At 32.4% G+C, this 17,987-nt stretch overlaps 14 non-coding genes across 14 annotated transcripts; all 14 read right to left on the bottom strand.

The window, feature by feature from the left end:
* Positions 1-850: 850 nt before the first annotated feature.
* On the bottom strand, positions 851-923 carry TRNAV-UAC (transfer RNA valine (anticodon UAC)). Its single transcript has one exon. It is a non-coding gene; the product is annotated as a tRNA-Val (tRNA).
* Positions 924-1,461: 538 nt separating this feature from the next.
* TRNAV-UAC (transfer RNA valine (anticodon UAC)) lies at positions 1,462-1,534 on the bottom strand. Its single transcript has one exon. It is a non-coding gene; the product is annotated as a tRNA-Val (tRNA).
* A 1,240-nt stretch (positions 1,535-2,774) lies between these two features.
* Positions 2,775-2,847, bottom strand: TRNAV-UAC (transfer RNA valine (anticodon UAC)). Its single transcript has one exon. It is a non-coding gene; the product is annotated as a tRNA-Val (tRNA).
* A 538-nt stretch (positions 2,848-3,385) lies between these two features.
* On the bottom strand, positions 3,386-3,458 carry TRNAV-UAC (transfer RNA valine (anticodon UAC)). The gene has a single exon. It is a non-coding gene; the product is annotated as a tRNA-Val (tRNA).
* A 1,236-nt stretch (positions 3,459-4,694) lies between these two features.
* TRNAV-UAC (transfer RNA valine (anticodon UAC)) lies at positions 4,695-4,767 on the bottom strand. Its single transcript has one exon. It is a non-coding gene; the product is annotated as a tRNA-Val (tRNA).
* An 806-nt stretch (positions 4,768-5,573) lies between these two features.
* On the bottom strand, positions 5,574-5,646 carry TRNAV-UAC (transfer RNA valine (anticodon UAC)). Its single transcript has one exon. It is a non-coding gene; the product is annotated as a tRNA-Val (tRNA).
* A 1,235-nt stretch (positions 5,647-6,881) lies between these two features.
* On the bottom strand, positions 6,882-6,954 carry TRNAV-UAC (transfer RNA valine (anticodon UAC)). Its single transcript has one exon. It is a non-coding gene; the product is annotated as a tRNA-Val (tRNA).
* Positions 6,955-8,194: 1,240 nt separating this feature from the next.
* Positions 8,195-8,267, bottom strand: TRNAV-UAC (transfer RNA valine (anticodon UAC)). The gene has a single exon. It is a non-coding gene; the product is annotated as a tRNA-Val (tRNA).
* A 3,380-nt stretch (positions 8,268-11,647) lies between these two features.
* Positions 11,648-11,720, bottom strand: TRNAV-UAC (transfer RNA valine (anticodon UAC)). Its single transcript has one exon. It is a non-coding gene; the product is annotated as a tRNA-Val (tRNA).
* A 1,240-nt stretch (positions 11,721-12,960) lies between these two features.
* Positions 12,961-13,033, bottom strand: TRNAV-UAC (transfer RNA valine (anticodon UAC)). Its single transcript has one exon. It is a non-coding gene; the product is annotated as a tRNA-Val (tRNA).
* A 1,235-nt stretch (positions 13,034-14,268) lies between these two features.
* Positions 14,269-14,341, bottom strand: TRNAV-UAC (transfer RNA valine (anticodon UAC)). The gene has a single exon. It is a non-coding gene; the product is annotated as a tRNA-Val (tRNA).
* An 806-nt stretch (positions 14,342-15,147) lies between these two features.
* On the bottom strand, positions 15,148-15,220 carry TRNAV-UAC (transfer RNA valine (anticodon UAC)). The gene has a single exon. It is a non-coding gene; the product is annotated as a tRNA-Val (tRNA).
* Positions 15,221-16,460: 1,240 nt separating this feature from the next.
* Positions 16,461-16,533, bottom strand: TRNAV-UAC (transfer RNA valine (anticodon UAC)). The gene has a single exon. It is a non-coding gene; the product is annotated as a tRNA-Val (tRNA).
* Positions 16,534-17,768: 1,235 nt separating this feature from the next.
* On the bottom strand, positions 17,769-17,841 carry TRNAV-UAC (transfer RNA valine (anticodon UAC)). The gene has a single exon. It is a non-coding gene; the product is annotated as a tRNA-Val (tRNA).
* Positions 17,842-17,987: the final 146 nt, after the last annotated feature.

Below are 17,987 nucleotides of genomic sequence, written 5' to 3'. Positions count from 1 at the left end.
ATCTAAATTCTTTAATGCTCAACTACCATATACTAGTTTTGGAAAGAACTTGTTTTCATTGAAAATAACTTTTTTGAAAGCAAATGTCACTACACAGCATAGTATTTAAAGAATTTGATTTTCTTTAACCAGAGGATGACTAATTTGCTACTGAAATTAAATTTCCAAAGATATTGCCTGCTGGTGATCAAAAACCAGCAGTCAACTGCGAGCCCTGAAAATTTCACACAGGAAGTTTTTTCCAGGGTTCTCCTATTTTAGTAGTCTCATAACAGCACATATTTTTGTTTCTAATATTAAGCAGTCACAATGGTGGGCATGAACATATTGAATCACAGAAAAATAGCATTCTCTGTCATAGCAGCTTCTTAATGGTCCTCCTCATCACACCCACTCTCTGCAGTATCCCAGAATCCCTAGGTCTCAGCCAGGGCTGTCAGTCGAGCAGTGGAGATATGGAAGAAACAATTGCATGGAGAAGCTTATGAGATTTCAATTTTACAGAGAAAATTTACACAGCATAAAGTATATTCATTAATGTAGAAAAATGAACAAAAAAACATTTTAAGAAGCTCTTTTGCTTTAAAAATATATAGAAATCATGAAAATACATTGTTGGCAAAAAGGAGATAAGTCAACTTAACTTTTAATTTTAAAATTACTGGATTACAAGTATATACTATTTTTATGAACTAAAACTTAAAGTGTAGTTTAAGACTACATTTATTCCCATTAGCAGAAAGGCCAGTTTCTATTGAACAAACTACCCTTTTCACAGTTTAAATCACCAGAAGAGATATGTTGAGTATGGAAATATTTAAAGAATGATTGGTTAATCAGAACATAAACATGGTTTCACTGGGGATTGAACCCAGGACCTTCTGCGTGTAAAGCAGATGTGATAACCACTACACTATGAAACCAAGACGTAGCCTGTTTCTGCACAGTTCAGCAAAGTTGAATGACTCGACATATGATATGAAACCTGGAAATGTACAATTTTTGAATTGTTGGTCAAACTTCTGTTTAAACCCTTGGAATCAAGTTTAGAGAAGATTTTTGAGTAGTTAATATTTCAATTTTAAAGAGAAAAATGTGACAGCATTCATGATGTTTAATGCCTTGTAGTTTTATCGATCAGTAGCCCCACATTTTTAAGGATTCCTTTTTAGTGATTTAGCAAGCCTTGTTTTGAACATATGCCTTTTTTAGGAAGACATATAAATAAAATTCCCTTTCATAACATACATCAAACTTTTAATTTTAAAATTACTGGATTACAAGTATATATTATTTTTATGAACTAAAACGTAAAGTGTAGTTTAAGACTACATTTATTCCCATTAGCAGAAAGTCCAGTTTCTATTGAACAAACTACCCTTTTCACAGTTTAAATCACCAGAAGAGATATGTTAAGTATGGAAATATTTAAAGATTGATTGGTTAATCAGAACATAAACATGGTTTCACTGGGGATTGAACCCAGGACCTTCTGCGTGTAAAGCAGATGTGATAACCACTACACTATGAAACCAAGACGTAGCCTGCTTCTGCACAGTTCAGCAAAGTTGAATGACTCGACATATGATATGAAACCTGGAAATGTACAATTTTGGAATTGTTGGTCAAACTTCTGTTTAAACCCTTGGAATCAAGTTTAGAGAAGATTTTTGAGTAGTTAATATTTCAATTTTAAAGAGAAAAATGTGACAGCATTCATGATGTTTAATGCCTTGTAGTTTTATCGATCAGTAGCCCCACATTTTTAAGGATTCCTTTTTAGTGATTTAGCAAGTCTTGTTTTGAACATATGCATTTTTTAGGAAGACATATAAATAAAATTCCCTTTCATAACATACATCAAACTTTACACGAAAAACTAAAACATGTCTGATAACCACTACACTGTAAATCCAAAGACAAAATCTAAATTCTTTAATGCTCAACTACCATATACTAGTTTTGGAAAAAACTTGTTTTCATTGAAAAGAACTCTTTTGAAAGCAAATGTCACTACACAGCATAGTATTTAAAGAACTTGATTTTCTTTAATCAGAGGGTGACTAATTTGCAACTAAAATTAAATTTCCAAAGATATTGCCTGCTGGTGATCAAAAACCAGCAGTCAACTGCGAGCCCTGAAAATTTCACACAGGAAGATTTTTCCAGGATTCTCCTATTTTAGTAGTCTCACAACAGCACATATTTTTGTTTCTAATATTAAGCAGTCACAATGGTGGGCATGAACATATTGAATCACAGAAAAATAGCATTCTCTGTCATAGCAGCTTCTTAATGGTCCTCCTCATCACACCCACTCTCTGCAGTATCCCAGAATCCCTAGGTCTCAGCCAGGGCTGTCAGTCGAGCAGTGGAGATATGGAAGAAACAATTGCATGGAGAAGCTTATGAGATTTCAATTTTACAGAGAAAATTTACACAGCATAAAGTATATTCATTAATGTAGAAAAATGAACAAAAAAACATTTTAAGAAGCTCTTTTGCTTTAAAAATATATAGAAATCATGAAAATACATTGTTGGCAAAAAGGAGATAAGTCAACTTAACTTTTAATTTTAAAATTACTGGATTACAAGTATATACTATTTTTATGAACTAAAACTTAAAGTGTAGTTTAAGACTACATTTATTCCCATTAGCAGAAAGGCCAGTTTCTATTGAACAAACTACCCTTTTCACAGTTTAAATCACCAGAAGAGATATGTTGAGTATGGAAATATTTAAAGAATGATTGGTTAATCAGAACATAAACATGGTTTCACTGGGGATTGAACCCAGGACCTTCTGCGTGTAAAGCAGATGTGATAACCACTACACTATGAAACCAAGACGTAGCCTGTTTCTGCACAGTTCAGCAAAGTTGAATGACTCGACATATGATATGAAACCTGGAAATGTACAATTTTTGAATTGTTGGTCAAACTTCTGTTTAAACCCTTGGAATCAAGTTTAGAGAAGATTTTTGAGTAGTTAATATTTCAATTTTAAAGAGAAAAATGTGACAGCATTCATGATGTTTAATGCCTTGTAGTTTTATCGATCAGTAGCCCCACATTTTTAAGGATTCCTTTTTAGTGATTTAGCAAGCCTTGTTTTGAACATATGCCTTTTTTAGGAAGACATATAAATAAAATTCCCTTTCATAACATACATCAAACTTTTAATTTTAAAATTACTGGATTACAAGTATATATTATTTTTATGAACTAAAACGTAAAGTGTAGTTTAAGACTACATTTATTCCCATTAGCAGAAAGTCCAGTTTCTATTGAACAAACTACCCTTTTCACAGTTTAAATCACCAGAAGAGATATGTTAAGTATGGAAATATTTAAAGATTGATTGGTTAATCAGAACATAAACATGGTTTCACTGGGGATTGAACCCAGGACCTTCTGCGTGTAAAGCAGATGTGATAACCACTACACTATGAAACCAAGACGTAGCCTGCTTCTGCACAGTTCAGCAAAGTTGAATGACTCGACATATGATATGAAACCTGGAAATGTACAATTTTGGAATTGTTGGTCAAACTTCTGTTTAAACCCTTGGAATCAAGTTTAGAGAAGATTTTTGAGTAGTTAATATTTCAATTTTAAAGAGAAAAATGTGACAGCATTCATGATGTTTAATGCCTTGTAGTTTTATCGATCAGTAGCCCCACATTTTTAAGGATTCCTTTTTAGTGATTTAGCAAGTCTTGTTTTGAACATATGCATTTTTTAGGAAGACATATAAATAAAATTCCCTTTCATAACATACATCAAACTTTACACGAAAAACTAAAACATGTCTGATAACCACTACACTGTAAATCCAAAGACAAAATCTAAATTCTTTAATGCTCAACTACCATATACTAGTTTTGGAAAAAACTTGTTTTCATTGAAAAGAACTCTTTTGAAAGCAAATGTCACTACACAGCATAGTATTTAAAGAACTTGATTTTCTTTAATCAGAGGGTGACTAATTTGCAACTAAAATTAAATTTCCAAAGATATTGCCTGCTGGTGATCAAAAACCAGCAGTCAACTGCGAGCCCTGAAAATTTCACACAGGAAGATTTTTCCAGGATTCTCCTATTTTAGTAGTCTCACAACAGCACATATTTTTGTTTCTAATATTAAGCAGTCACAATGGTGGGCATGAACATATTGAATCACAGAAAAATAGCATTCTCTGTGATAGCAGCTTTTTAATGTTCCTCCTCATCACACCCACTCTCTGCAGTGTCCCACTATCCTTAGGTCTCAGCCAGGGCTGTCAGTCAAGCAGTGGAGATATGGAAGAAACAATTGCATGGAGAAGCTTATGGGATTTCAATTTTGCAGAGAAAATTTACAAAGCATAAAAAACATTAATTAATGTAGAAAAATGAACAAAAAAACATTTTACAAGCTCTTTTGCTTTAAAAATATATAGAAATCATGAAAATACATTGTTGGCAAAAAGGAGATAAGTCAACTTAACTTCCAATTTTAAAATTACTGGATTACAAGTATATACAATTTTTATGAACTAATACTTAAAGTGTAGTTTAAGACTACATTTATTTTCCATTAGCAGAAAGGCCAGTTTCTATTGAACAAACTACCTTTTTCATAGTTTAAATCACCAGAAGAGATATGTTGAGTATGGAAATATTTAAAGATTGATTAATCAGAACATAAACATGGTTTCACTGGGGATTGAACCCAGGACCTTCTGTGTGTAAAGCAGATGTGATAACCACTACACTATGAAAGAAAGACGTAGCCTGTTTCTGCACAGTTCAGCAAAGTTGAATGACTCGACATATGATATGAAACCTGGAAATGTGCAATTTTTGAATTGTTGGTCAAACTTCTGTTTAAACCCTTGGAATCAAGTTTAGAGAAGATTTTTGAGTAGTTAATATTTCAATTTTAAAGAGAAAAATGTGACAGCATTCATGATGTTTAATGCCTTGTAGTTTTATCGATCAGTAGCCCCACATTTTTAAGCATTCCTTTTTAGTGATTTAGCAAGCCTTGTTTTGAACATATGCCTTTTTTAGGAAGACATATAAATAAAATTCCCTTTCATAACATATATCAAACTTTACACGAAAAACTAAAACATGTCTGATAACCACTACACTGTAAATCCAAAGACAAAATCTAAATTCTTTAATGCTCAACTACCATATACTAGTTTTGGAAAAAAACTTGTTTTCATTGAAAAGAACTCTTTTGAAAGCAAATGTCTTTACACAGCATAGTATTTAAAGAATTTGATTTTCTTTAATCAGAGGGTGACTAATTTGCAACTAAAATTAAATTTCCATGAAAATACATTGTTGGCAAAAAGGAGAAAAGTCAACTTAACTTTTAATTTTAAAATTACTGGATTACAAGTATATACTATTTTTATGAACTAAAACTTAAAGTGTAGTTTAAGACTACATTTATTCCCATTAGCAGAAAGGCCAGTTTCTATTGAACAAACTACCTTTTTCACAGTTTAAATCACCAGAAGAGATATGTTGAGTATGGAAATATTTAAAGATTGATTGGTTAATCAGAACATAAACATGGTTTCACTGGGGATTGAACCCAGGACCTTCTGCGTGTAAAACAGATGTGATAACCACTACACTATGAAACCAAGACGTAGCCTGTTTCTGCACAGTTCAGCAAAGTTGAATGACTCGACATATGATATGAAGCCTGGAAATGTGCAATTTTTGAATTGTTGGTCAAACTTCTGTTTAAACCCTTGGAATCAAGTTTAGAGAAGATTTTTGAGTAGTTAATATTTCAATTTTAAAGAGAAAAATGTGACAGCATTCATGATGTTTAATGCCTTGTAGTTTTATCGATCAGTAGCCCCACATTTTTAAGCATTCCTTTTTAGTGATTTAGCAAGCCTTGTTTTGAACATATGCCTTTTTTAGGAAGACATATAAATAAAATTCCCTTTCATAACAAACATCAAACTTTACACGAAAAACTAAAACATGTCTGATCACCACTACACTGTAAATCCAAAGACAAAATCTAAATTCTTTAATGCTCAACTACCATATACTAGTTTTGGAAAGAACTTGTTTTCATTGAAAATAACTTTTTTGAAAGCAAATGTCACTACACAGCATAGTATTTAAAGAATTTGATTTTCTTTAATCAGAGGATGACTAATTTGCAACTGAAATTAAATTTCCAAAGATATTGCCAGCTGGTGATCAAAAACCAGCAGTCAACTGCGAGCCCTGAAAATTTCACACAGGAAGTTTTTTCCAGGGTTCTCCTATTTTAGTAGTCTCACAATAGCACATATTTTTGTTTCTAATATTAAGCAGTCACAATGGTGGGCATGAACATATTGAATCACAGAAAAATAGCATTCTCTGTGATAGCAGCTTCTTAATGGTCCTCCTCATCACACCCACTCTCTGCAGTATCCCAGAATCCCTAGGTCTCAGCCAGGGCTGTCAGTCGAGCAGTGGAGATATGGAAGAAACAATTGCATGGAGAAGCTTATGAGATTTCAATTTTACAGAGAAAATTTACACAGCATAAAGTATTCTCATTAATGTAGAAAAATGAACAAAAAAACATTTTACAAGCTCTTTTGCTTTAAAAATATATAGAAATCATGAAAATACATTGTTGGCAAAAAGGAGATAAGTCAACTTAACTTCCAATTTTAAAATTACTGGATTACAAGTATATACAATTTTTATGAACTAAAACTTAAAGTGTAGTTTAAAACTACATTTATTCCCATTAGCAGAAAGGCCAGTTTCTATTGAACAAACTACCTTTTTCATAGTTTAAATCACCAGAAGAGATATGTTGAGTATGGAAATATTTAAAGATTGATTAATCAGAACATAAACATGGTTTCACTGGGGATTGAACCCAGGACCTTCTGCGTGTAAAGCAGATGTGATAACCACTACACTATGAAACCAAGACATAGACTCCTTCTGCACAGTTCAGCAAATTTGAATGACTCGACATATGATATGAAACCTGGAAATGTGCAATTTTTGAATTGTTGGTCAAACTTCTGTTTAAACCCTTGGAATCAAGTTTAGAGAAGATTTTTGAGTAGTTAATATTTCAATTTTAAAGAGAAAAATGTGACAGCATTCATGATGTTTAATGCCTTGTAGTTTTATCGATCAGTAGCCCCACATTTTTAAGGATTCCTTTTTAGTGATTTAGCAAGCCTTGTTTTGAACATATGCCTTTTTTAGGAAGACATATAAATAAAATTCCCTTTCATAACAAACATCAAACTTTACACGAAAAACTAAAACATGTCTGATAACCACTACACTGTAAATCCAAAGACAAAATCTAAATTCTTTAATGCTCAACTACCATATACTAGTTTTGGAAAGAACTTGTTTTCATTGAAAATAACTTTTTTGAAAGCAAATGTCACTACACAGCATAGTATTTAAAGAATTTGATTTTCTTTAATCAGAGGATGACTAATTTGCAACTGAAATTAAATTTCCAAAGATATTGCCTGCTGGTGATCAAAAACCAGCAGTCAACTGCGAGCCCTGAAAATTTCACACAGGAAGTTTTTTCCAGGGTTCTCCTATTTTAGTAGTCTCACAACAGCACATATTTTTGTTTCTAATATTAAGCAGTCACAATGGTGGGCATGAACATATTGAATCACAGAAAAATAGCATTCTCTGTGATAGCAGCTTTTTAATGTTCCTCCTCATCACACCCACTCTCTGCAGTGTCCCACTATCCTTAGGTCTCAGCCAGGGCTGTCAGTCAAGCAGTGGAGATATGGAAGAAACAATTGCATGGAGAAGCTTATGGGATTTCAATTTTGCAGAGAAAATTTACACAGCATAAAGTATATTCATTAATGTAGAAAAATGAACAAAAAAACATTTTAACAAGCTCTTTTGCTTTAAAAATATATAGAAATCATGAAAATACATTGTTGGCAAAAAGGAGATAAGTCAACTTAACTTTTAATTTTAAAATTACTGGATTACAAGTATATACTATTTTTATGAACTAAAACTTAAAGTGTAGTTTAAGACTACATTTATTCCCATTAGCAGAAAGGCCAGTTTCTATTGAACAAACTACCCTTTTCACAGTTTAAATCACCAGAAGAGATATGTTGAGTATGGAAATATTTAAAGATTGAATGGTTAATCAGAACATAAACATGGTTTCACTGGGGATTGAACCCCGGACCTTCTGCGTGTAAAGCAGATGTGATAACCACTACACTACGAAACCAAGACGTAGCCTATTTCTGCACAGTTCAGCAAAGTTGAATGACTCGACATATGATATGAAACCTGGAAATGTGCAATTTTTGAATTGTTGGTCAAACTTCTGTTTAAACCCTTGGAGTCAAGTTTAGAGAAGATTTTTGAGTAGTTAATATTTCAATTTTAAAGAGAAAAATGTGACAGCATTCATGATGTTTAATGCCTTGTAGTTTTATCGATCAGTAGCCCCACATTTTTAAGGATTCCTTTTTAGTGATTTAGCAAGCCTTGTTTTGAACATATGCCTTTTTTAGGAAGACATATAAATAAAATTCCCTTTCATAACAAACATCAAACTTTACACGAAAAACTAAAACATGTCTGATAACCACTACACTGTAAATCCAAAGACAAAATCTAAATTCTTTAATGCTCAACTACCATATACTAGTTTTGGAAAGAACTTGTTTTCATTGAAAATAACTTTTTTGAAAGCAAATGTCACTACACAGCATAGTATTTAAAGAATTTGATTTTCTTTAATCAGAGGATGACTAATTTGCAACTGAAATTAAATTTCCAAAGATATTGCCTGCTGGTGATCAAAAACCAGCAGTCAACTGCGAGCCCTGAAAATTTAACACAGGAAGTTTTTTCCAGGGTTCTCCTATTTTAGTAGTCTCACAACAGCACATATTTTTGTTTCTAATATTAAGCAGTCACAATGGTGGGCATGAACATATTGAATCACAGAAAAATAGCATTCTCTGTGATAGCAGCTTTTTAATGTTCCTCCTCATCACACCCACTCTCTGCAGTGTCCCACTATCCTTAGGTCTCAGCCAGGGCTGTCAGTCAAGCAGTGGAGATATGGAAGAAACAATTGCATGGAGAAGCTTATGGGATTTCAATTTTGCAGAGAAAATTTACAAAGCATAAAAAACATTAATTAATGTAGAAAAATGAACAAAAAAACATTTTACAAGCTCTTTTGCTTTAAAAATATATAGAAATCATGAAAATACATTGTTGGCAAAAAGGAGATAAGTCAACTTAACTTCCAATTTTAAAATTACTGGATTACAAGTATATACAATTTTTATGAACTAAAACTTAAAGTGTAGTTTAAGACTACATTTATTCCCATTAGCAGAAAGGCCAGTTTCTATTGAACAAACTACCTTTTTCATAGTTTAAATCACCAGAAGAGATATGTTGAGTATGGAAATATTTAAAGATTGATTAATCAGAACATAAACATGGTTTCACTGGGGACCTTCTGCGTGTAAAGCAGATGTGATAACCACTACACTACGAAACCAAGACGTAGCCTATTTCTGCACAGTTCAGCAAAGTTGAATGACTCGACATATGATATGAAACCTGGAAATGTGCAATTTTTGAATTGTTGGTCAAACTTCTGTTTAAACCCTTGGAGTCAAGTTTAGAGAAGATTTTTGAGTAGTTAATATTTCAATTTTAAAGAGAAAAATGTGACAGCATTCATGATGTTTAATGCCTTGTAGTTTTATCGATCAGTAGCCCCACATTTTTAAGGATTCCTTTTTAGTGATTTAGCAAGCCTTGTTTTGAACATATGCCTTTTTTAGGAAGACATATAAATAAAATTCCCTTTCATAACAAACATCAAACTTTACACGAAAAACTAAAACATGTCTGATAACCACTACACTGTAAATCCAAAGACAAAATCTAAATTCTTTAATGCTCAACTACCATATACTAGTTTTGGAAAGAACTTGTTTTCATTGAATTTACAAAGCATAAAAAACATTAATTAATGTAGAAAAATGAACAAAAAAACATTTTACAAGCTCTTTTGCTTTAAAAATATATAGAAATCATGAAAATACATTGTTGGCAAAAAGGAGATAAGTCAACTTAACTTCCAATTTTAAAATTACTGGATTACAAGTATATACAATTTTTATGAACTAAAACTTAAAGTGTAGTTTAAGACTACATTTATTCCCATTAGCAGAAAGGCCAGTTTCTATTGAACAAACTACCTTTTTCATAGTTTAAATCACCAGAAGAGATATGTTGAGTATGGAAATATTTAAAGATTGATTAATCAGAACATAAACATGGTTTCACTGGGGACCTTCTGCGTGTAAAGCAGATGTGATAACCACTACACTACGAAACCAAGACGTAGCCTATTTCTGCACAGTTCAGCAAAGTTGAATGACTCGACATATGATATGAAACCTGGAAATGTGCAATTTTTGAATTGTTGGTCAAACTTCTGTTTAAACCCTTGGAGTCAAGTTTAGAGAAGATTTTTGAGTAGTTAATATTTCAATTTTAAAGAGAAAAATGTGACAGCATTCATGATGTTTAATGCCTTGTAGTTTTATCGATCAGTAGCCCCACATTTTTAAGGATTCCTTTTTAGTGATTTAGCAAGCCTTGTTTTGAACATATGCCTTTTTTAGGAAGACATATAAATAAAATTCCCTTTCATAACAAACATCAAACTTTACACGAAAAACTAAAACATGTCTGATAACCACTACACTGTAAATCCAAAGACAAAATCTAAATTCTTTAATGCTCAACTACCATATACTAGTTTTGGAAAGAACTTGTTTTCATTGAAAATAACTTTTTTGAAAGCAAATGTCACTACACAGCATAGTATTTAAAGAATTTGATTTTCTTTAATCAGAGGATGACTAATTTGCAACTGAAATTAAATTTCCAAAGATATTGCCTGCTGGTGATCAAAAACCAGCAGTCAACTGCGAGCCCTGAAAATTTAACACAGGAAGTTTTTTCCAGGGTTCTCCTATTTTAGTAGTCTCACAACAGCACATATTTTTGTTTCTAATATTAAGCAGTCACAATGGTGGGCATGAACATATTGAATCACAGAAAAATAGCATTCTCTGTGATAGCAGCTTTTTAATGTTCCTCCTCATCACACCCACTCTCTGCAGTGTCCCACTATCCTTAGGTCTCAGCCAGGGCTGTCAGTCAAGCAGTGGAGATATGGAAGAAACAATTGCATGGAGAAGCTTATGGGATTTCAATTTTGCAGAGAAAATTTACAAAGCATAAAAAACATTAATTAATGTAGAAAAATGAACAAAAAAACATTTTACAAGCTCTTTTGCTTTAAAAATATATAGAAATCATGAAAATACATTGTTGGCAAAAAGGAGATAAGTCAACTTAACTTCCAATTTTAAAATTACTGGATTACAAGTATATACAATTTTTATGAACTAAAACTTAAAGTGTAGTTTAAGACTACATTTATTCCCATTAGCAGAAAGGCCAGTTTCTATTGAACAAACTACCTTTTTCATAGTTTAAATCACCAGAAGAGATATGTTGAGTATGGAAATATTTAAAGATTGATTAATCAGAACATAAACATGGTTTCACTGGGGATTGAACCCAGGACCTTCTGCGTGTAAAGCAGATGTGATAACCACTACACTATGAAACCAAGACGTAGCCTCTTTCTGCACAGTTCAGCAAAGTTGAATGACTCGACATATGATATGAAACCTGGAAATGTGCAATTTTTGAATTGTTGGTCAAACTTCTGTTTAAACCCTTGGAATCAAGTTTAGAGAAGATTTTTGAGTAGTTAATATTTCAATTTTAAAGAGAAAAATGTGACAGCATTCATGATGTTTAATGCCTTGTAGTTTTATCGATCAGTAGCCCCACATTTTTAAGGATTCCTTTTTAGTGATTTAGCAAGCCTTGTTTTGAACATATGCCTTTTTTAGGAAGACATATAAATAAAATTCCCTTTCATAACAAACATCAAACTTTACACGAAAAACTAAAACATGTCTGATAACCACTACACTGTAAATCCAAAGACAAAATCTAAATTCTTTAATGCTCAACTACCATATACTAGTTTTGGAAAGAACTTGTTTTCATTGAAAATAACTTTTTTGAAAGCAAATGTCACTACACAGCATAGTATTTAAAGAATTTGATTTTCTTTAATCAGAGGATGACTAATTTGCTACTGAAATTAAATTTCCAAAGATATTGCCTGCTGGTGATCAAAAACCAGCAGTCAACTGCGAGCCCTGAAAATTTCACACAGGAAGTTTTTTCCAGGGTTCTCCTATTTTAGTAGTCTCATAACAGCACATATTTTTGTTTCTAATATTAAGCAGTCACAATGGTGGGCATGAACATATTGAATCACAGAAAAATAGCATTCTCTGTGATAGCAGCTTCTTAATGGTCCTCCTCATCACACCCACTCTCTGCAGTGTCCCACTATCCCTAGGTCTCAGCCAGGGCTGTCAGTCGAGCAGTGGAGATATGGAAGAAACAATTGCATGGAGATGCTTATGAGATTTCAATTTTACAGAGAAAATTTACACAGCATAAAGTATATTCATTAATGTAGAAAAATGAACAAAAAAACATTTTAACAAGCTCTTTTGCTTTAAAAATATATAGAAATCATGAAAATACATTGTTGGCAAAAAGGAGATAAGTCAACTTAACTTTTAATTTTAAAATTACTGGATTACAAGTATATACTATTTTTATGAACTAAAACTTAAAGTGTAGTTTAAGACTACATTTATTCCCATTAGCAGAAAGGCCAGTTTCTATTGAACAAACTACCCTTTTCACAGTTTAAATCACCAGAAGAGATATGTTGAGTATGGAAATATTTAAAGATTGAATGGTTAATCAGAACATAAACATGGTTTCACTGGGGATTGAACCCCGGACCTTCTGCGTGTAAAGCAGATGTGATAACCACTACACTACGAAACCAAGACGTAGCCTGTTTCTGCACAGTTCAGCAAAGTTGAATGACTCGACATATGATATGAAACCTGGAAATGTGCAATTTTTGAATTGTTGGTCAAACTTCTGTTTAAACCCTTGGAGTCAAGTTTAGAGAAGATTTTTGAGTAGTTAATATTTCAATTTTAAAGAGAAAAATGTGACAGCATTCATGATGTTTAATGCCTTGTAGTTTTATCGATCAGTAGCCCCACATTTTTAAGGATTCCTTTTTAGTGATTTAGCAAGCCTTGTTTTGAACATATGCCTTTTTTAGGAAGACATATAAATAAAATTCCCTTTCATAACAAACATCAAACTTTACACGAAAAACTAAAACATGTCTGATAACCACTACACTGTAAATCCAAAGACAAAATCTAAATTCTTTAATGCTCAACTACCATATACTAGTTTTGAAAAGAACTTGTTTTCATTGAAAATAACTTTTTTGAAAGCAAATGTCACTACACAGCATAGTATTTAAAGAATTTGATTTTCTTTAATCAGAGGATGACTAATTTGCAACTGAAATTAAATTTCCAAAGATATTGCCTGCTGGTGATCAAAAACCAGCAGTCAACTGCGAGCCCTGAAAATTTCACACAGGAAGTTTTTTCCAGGGTTCTCCTATTTTAGTAGTCTCACAACAGCACATATTTTTGTTTCTAATATTAAGCAGTCACAATGGTGGGCATGAACATATTGAATCACAGAAAAATAGCATTCTCTGTGATAGCAGCTTTTTAATGTTCCTCCTCATCACACCCACTCTCTGCAGTGTCCCACTATCCTTAGGTCTCAGCCAGGGCTGTCAGTCAAGCAGTGGAGATATGGAAGAAACAATTGCATGGAGAAGCTTATGGGATTTCAATTTTGCAGAGAAAATTTACAAAGCATAAAAAACATTAATTAATGTAGAAAAATGAACAAAAAAACATTTTACAAGCTCTTTTGCTTTAAAAATATATAGAAATCATGAAAATACATTGTTGGCAAAAAGGAGATAAGTCAACTTAACTTCCAATTTTAAAATTACTGGATTACAAGTATATACAATTTTTATGAACTAAAACTTAAAGTGTAGTTTAAGACTACATTTATTCCCATTAGCAGAAAGGCCAGTTTCTATTGAACAAACTACCTTTTTCATAGTTTAAATCACCAGAAGAGATATGTTGAGTATGGAAATATTTAAAGATTGATTAATCAGAACATAAACATGGTTTCACTGGGGATTGAACCCAGGACCTTCTGCGTGTAAAGCAGATGTGATAACCACTACACTATGAAAGAAAGACGTAGCCTGTTTCTGCACAGTTCAGCAAAGTTGAATGACTCGACATATGATATGAAACCTGGAAATGTGCAATTTTTGAATTGTTGGTCAAACTTCTGTTTAAACCCTTGGAATCAAGTTTAGAGAAGATTTTTGAGTAGTTAATATTTCAATTTTAAAGAGAAAAATGTGACAGCATTCATGATGTTTAATGCCTTGTAGTTTTATCGATCAGTAGCCCCACATTTTTAAGGATTCCTTTTTAGTGATTTAGCAAGCCTTGTTTTGAACATATGCCTTTTTTAGGAAGACATATAAATAAAATTCCCTTTCATAACATACATCAAACTTTACACGAAAAACTAAAACATGTCTGATAACCACTACACTGTAAATCCAAAGACAAAATCTAAATTCTTTAATGCTCAACTACCATATATTAGTTTTGGAAAAAAACTTGTTTTCATTGAAAAGAACTCTTTTGAAAGCAAATGTCTTTACACAGCATAGTATTTAAAGAATTTGATTTTCTTTAATCAGAGGGTGACTAATTTGCAACTAAAATTAAATTTCCATGAAAATACATTGTTGGCAAAAAGGAGAAAAGTCAACTTAACTTCCAATTTTAAAATTACTGGATTACAAGTTTATACTATTTTTATGAACTAAAACTTAAAGTGTAGTTTAAGACTACATTTATTCCCATTAGCAGAAAGGCCAGTTTCTATTGAACAAACTACCTTTTTCACAGTTTAAATCACCAGAAGAGATATGTTGAGTATGGAAATATTTAAAGATTGATTGGTTAATCAGAACATAAACATGGTTTCACTGGGGATTGAACCCAGGACCTTCTGCGTGTAAAGCAGATGTGATAACCACTACACTACGAAACCAAGACGTAGCCTGTTTCTGCACAGTTCAGCAAAGTTGAATGACTCGACATATGATATGAAACCTGGAAATGTGCAATTTTTGAATTGTTGGTCAAACTTCTGTTTAAACCCTTGGAGTCAAGTTTAGAGAAGATTTTTGAGTAGTTAATATTTCAATTTTAAAGAGAAAAATGTGACAGCATTCATGATGTTTAATGCCTTGTAGTTTTATCGATCAGTAGCCCCACATTTTTAAGGATTCCTTTTTAGTGATTTAGCAAGCCTTGTTTTGAACATATGCCTTTTTTAGGAAGACATATAAATAAAATTCCCTTTCATAACAAACATCAAACTTTACACGAAAAACTAAAACATGTCTGATCACCACTACACTGTAAATCCAAAGACAAAATCTAAATTCTTTAATGCTCAACTACCATATACTAGTTTTGGAAAGAACTTGTTTTCATTGAAAATAACTTTTTTGAAAGCAAATGTCACTACACAGCATAGTATTTAAAGAATTTGATTTTCTTTAATCAGAGGATGACTAATTTGCAACTGAAATTAAATTTCCAAAGATATTGCCAGCTGGTGATCAAAAACCAGCAGTCAACTGCGAGCCCTGAAAATTTCACACAGGAAGTTTTTTCCAGGGTTCTCCTATTTTAGTAGTCTCACAATAGCACATATTTTTGTTTCTAATATTAAGCAGTCACAATGGTGGGCATGAACATATTGAATCACAGAAAAATAGCATTCTCTGTGATAGCAGCTTCTTAATGGTCCTCCTCATCACACCCACTCTCTGCAGTATCCCAGAATCCCTAGGTCTCAGCCAGGGCTGTCAGTCGAGCAGTGGAGATATGGAAGAAACAATTGCATGGAGAAGCTTATGAGATTTCAATTTTACAGAGAAAATTTACACAGCATAAAGTATTCTCATTAATGTAGAAAAATGAACAAAAAAACATTTTAACAAGCTCTTTTGCTTTAAAAATATATAGAAATCATGAAAATACATTGTTGGCAAAAAGGAGATAAGTCAACTTAACTTCCAATTTTAAAATTACTGGATTACAAGTATATACAATTTTTATGAACTAAAACTTAAAGTGTAGTTTAAGACTACATTTATTCCCATTAGCAGAAAGGCCAGTTTCTATTGAACAAACTACCTTTTTCATAGTTTAAATCACCAGAAGAGATATGTTGAGTATGGAAATATTTAAAGATTGATTGGTTAATCAGAACATAAACATGGTTTCACTGGGGATTGAACCCAGGACCTTCTGCGTGTAAAACAGATGTGATAACCACTACACTATGAAACCAAGACGTAGCCTGTTTCTGCACAGTTCAGCAAAGTTGAATGACTCGACATATGATATGAAGCCTGGAAATGTGCAATTTTTGAATTGTTGGTCAAACTTCTGTTTAAACCCTTGGAATCAAGTTTAGAGAAGATTTTTGAGTAGTTAATATTTCAATTTTAAAGAGAAAAATGTGACAGCATTCATGATGTTTAATGCCTTGTAGTTTTATCATTCAGTAGCCCCACATTTTTAAGGATTCATTTCCAGTGATTTAGCAAGCCTTGTTTTGAACATATGCCTTTTTTAGGAAGACATATAAATAAAATTCCTTTTCATAACATACATCAAACTTTACACGAAAAACTAAAACATGTCTGATAACCACTACACTGTAAATCCAAAGACAAAATCTAAATTCTTTAATGCTCAACTACCATATACTAGTTTTGGAAAGAACTTGTTTTCATTGAAAATAACTTTTTTGAAAGCAAATGTCACTACACAGCATAGTATTTAAAGAATTTGATTTTCTTTAATCAGAGGATGACTAATTTGCAACTGAAATTAAATTTCCAAAGATATTGCCTGCTGGTGATCAAAAACCAGCAGTCAACTGCGAGCCCTGAAAATTTCACACAGGAAGTTTTTTCCAGGGTTCTCCTATTTTAGTAGTCTCACAACAGCACATATTTCTGTTTCTAATATTAAGCAGTCACAATGGTGGGCATGAACATATTGAATCACAGAAAAATAGCATTCTCTGTGATAGCAGCTTTTTAATGTTCCTCCTCATCACACCCACTCTCTGCAGTGTCCCACTATCCCTAGGTCTCAGCCAGGGCTGTCAGTCAAGCAGTGGAGATATGGAAGAAACAATTGCATGGAGAAGCTTATGGGATTTCAATTTTGCAGAGAAAATTTACAAAGCATAAAAAACATTAATTAATGTAGAAAAATGAACAAAAAAACATTTTACAAGCTCTTTTGCTTTAAAAATATATAGAAATCATGAAAATACATTGTTGGCAAAAAGGAGATAAGTCAACTTAACTTCCAATTTTAAAATTACTGGATTACAAGTATATACAATTTTTATGAACTAAAACTTAAAGTGTAGTTTAAGACTACATTTATTCCCATTAGCAGAAAGGCCAGTTTCTATTGAACAAACTACCTTTTTCATAGTTTAAATCACCAGAAGAGATATGTTGAGTATGGAAATATTTAAAGATTGATTAATCAGAACATAAACATGGTTTCACTGGGGATTGAACCCAGGACCTTCTGCATGTAAAGCAGATGTGATAACCACTACACTATGAAACCAAGACATAGACTCCTTCTGCACAGTTCAGCAAATTTGAATGACTCGACATATGATATGAAACCTGGAAATGTGCAATTTTTGAATTGTTGGTCAAACTTCTGTTTAAACCCTTGGAATCAAGTTTAGAGAAGATTTTTGAGTAGTT

Source organism: Mixophyes fleayi, chromosome 10 (assembly GCF_038048845.1).
Source record: "Mixophyes fleayi isolate aMixFle1 chromosome 10, aMixFle1.hap1, whole genome shotgun sequence".
Classification (NCBI taxonomy): domain Eukaryota; kingdom Metazoa; phylum Chordata; class Amphibia; order Anura; family Limnodynastidae; genus Mixophyes; species Mixophyes fleayi.
Note: the sequence above shows the minus strand (reverse complement) of the source record. Positions and strands in the feature narration are given on the sequence as shown.